Genomic DNA, 3,209 nt, shown 5'->3' with positions numbered 1-3,209 from the left:
ACAATAGTCACACGGACCGCAATCAAGTAGTCTGCATCTCCCAATATGGCTCAGACTAGAAGTTAGTGACTTCATGGGTTGGTGCCACGTTTTGATTTGGCTGCTCCTAACTTTCTTCCAACCATCTCCAACACCGGTTAGCATTGTAGGTCGTGGTAATCGGTGTTCAGGCATACGTAACACGTAGCCCAACCATCTCAGTTGATGAAGATTCACAACCTCATCAACTAATTGACCATCATTACCTAATACCCTCCGCCTAACCTCACTATTACTTACCCGGTGATCCCAGCAGACGCCAGAAATATTTCTAAGGAATCTGTGGTCAAATACTAGTAGCTTACGAGTGTTTTCTACTCTTAATGGCCATGTTTCGCTGCGGTAAATTAAAACAGAACGAACTGCCGCGCAGTATACTCGTCCTTTTATTGATAGACGGATACCTCGCCTTTGCTATAGGTGACTTAAGTTGGTGAAAGCCAAACAGGCTTTTCGAATCCGTGCTGAGATTTCGTCAGACACCAACCCATTAGGGCTGATCAGACTTCCAAGATAAGTGAAGTTGTCAACGCGTTCGACTACTTCACTCTCTATCCTGAGTTCAGGTGTTGACGCAGACCAGTAATATAATAGTATTATTAGTGTCAAAATTATTATCAAGGAATTTGAATCATTTTAATATACTAAATCTAGTAGAGCATTTAACCTCAATCTCCATATGATATGGGAATTTTAGCGAAACCAAAGTTACATGACTTGGAGAAGAATATTTTACTACTTGTTGTCTAGTGTCTAATTCTGGATCACACCATCGAAAGCACAATCAAATAAACACTATATCTTTCAAATAATGCATTTGGAATCGAATTACAACATCAAGTATGGACCCTAATATAGTAGCGGTGTACACATGAAAAACCTTTGGAAAGTGCTTCAGTCAATAGTAGGAATGAATATTGAAATAAAAGTACAAATGAATTTTGAGATGGTGGAGAAGATTTGCAGCTCAGGTGGATAATTATCGTGGAGTTTCGTTCTCTCGGCTTAGATTGTAGATGAATGGCACAAGTGGCTCATTGTGAAAGAATCTATTAGCCATATGTATGCAAGTGGTTGAAAATAAATCAAACTACTGTAAACTATAAAGTAGTGTCGAGTAAAATACAACAAAGTTGAGCAAACAATAACCAAAATCAAAAGAGGAAACTGATTCATCAGGATAATCTTTATACCATAAAATGGTTACATGAAAAATTCATCCTCCGCACAAGCTAATCGGACGAATTCATGGCATTTTTCATGAGACGTTTAGTAACATACAGTGAACAAATCAAAAGTGAACGTACTATTGAAGGATAAATATATGACAAATCAGTAAACCAAAACGGATGAATTGCAGGAAATGAGATGAGTCTTTGTGTAGAATTCAAGCGTGATACAATATGATTAAACGGTCACATTGCCTATAACAATGGGTGATGATAATCCCCATAGAAATGATAGGGAAAGAAGAAAGATGTTACCAACCAATCAAACGATAACCTTTCAACTAAACACACTGTCTGACCCGAAATAAATTCAGTTTTAGGCAAAAAGCAATGAATCTTATTTAAGACATGATTGTACTAACTAGATGGCTGATAAGTCTTACGGATTGAACGCTATATTCGTCTCCTAAGCTATTCGTTAACTCCCGAGCTAGAACTATACAGCGACCTGAACATGAGAGAGAAGACGCAAAGTATGCTAGTAGTTTACTCTAAGGTTCCTTTCAACACAGAAAATACAGAGTTTTAATAATATTTTAAATGTCCTTGGGTTGCTAGAGTATTCTGGAATGCTACTAAACATAGTAGCAGTGTAGCAATCAGTCAATCAGAACCTCTGCATGTGACGTTTCGCTTCCTTGATATTTTTGGCTAAGACTTCAAGTGAACGCTGATTGGATGAAACGCTTCTTAGTGTTTCCTGATACTTGCTTGTCTTTTGCAAGCAATTTTCTGGATCACCCCAACAATAGCTAATTTAGTTTTTTTCACTAAGATCAACTTCACTTTATTTACTCCCAGTAGAATCCACGTTTAAGTGAATTCCGTACTGAAACATATTGCTCCCTTGGTAAGCCTCTTAACGCCTACCCAATAACAACTGAAAAGGATTACCCAGGACAGAGTTCGATGGAAAATGCTGATAGGCGGTCTATGTTCCTCCACGAAGGGTAACAAATGTAATTAAGGAAATATATGCCCCTATGACTCATACTACTTATGTCGGCAGACGTAAGTAGTATGGAACACCGGTCAGAAGTGTATTGCCCGTCAAAAGAAGTTTGAGACTGAACTGTACAAAACAGAAAGACAAAGGAATTGAGGAATGGCAAAATCATGAAAGATGTAAAGGACAATTGATGGGAGATTTGCAAATAAAGTAATTTATTATGTGGATTTCACATTTGACGAAAGATTTTTGTAGTTTTGCATTAAATAATAAATTAGTCTTCCCTATTTGAGTTTTCGTTCACTACACACCATCTTCTAATGCAGAAAACCACCCGTCGAACTGTGATTATTTAGCTTCAGTGTCTGTACATCTCGGATTCGGTTATGTTTTGGTAAGCCCAACCCTAGCAACAGTTTTCCGGAAAATACCAGTCCCATCAAGATTTATAAGGCATGTGTATGGATAACCTAAAGATAGTTCTTTTCGACTTACTATCACTATGCCACGACAGGTTAATAAGAACTCTGACTGTTACAAAATTAGCAAAACATCACAATTTACTACAGCTTTACTCACGAGCATAATATCAACTATAGAGATAGGTTTCCAAAGGCTTGAAATTTTTACAATAGCTCGCTCCCCCAACCTAACGGAATCTCTGCTTACAGAATCGTTGAAGAGATTTCAGATTGGCAGTATCGAATCTTGGTAAACATCATCGCGATTGTCCGAAATGTCTATTTCAAGTAGTGAAGCTGATGATATTTTCAAAGAGATGTTGTTGGCACAGGAACTCTGAAGCTTATGTGAATGAGACTTTTCGTTATTTTGTAATACGAAGTCATCAAAACCCAAATTAGTATACAGAGTGAAGGTTCGTTTTCAGAGATTGAATTTTCAAATGACACGAAGGTTGTAAATGTGAATTTAATGCATTTATGAGGCTGATAGAAAGCTCTCATAAAGTACCTAGATGGTTAATGTTTCAT

This window comes from Schistosoma haematobium, chromosome 1 (genome assembly GCF_000699445.3).
Source record: "Schistosoma haematobium chromosome 1, whole genome shotgun sequence".
In the NCBI taxonomy this organism is placed as follows: Eukaryota; Metazoa; Platyhelminthes; class Trematoda; order Strigeidida; family Schistosomatidae; genus Schistosoma; species Schistosoma haematobium.
Note: the sequence above shows the minus strand (reverse complement) of the source record.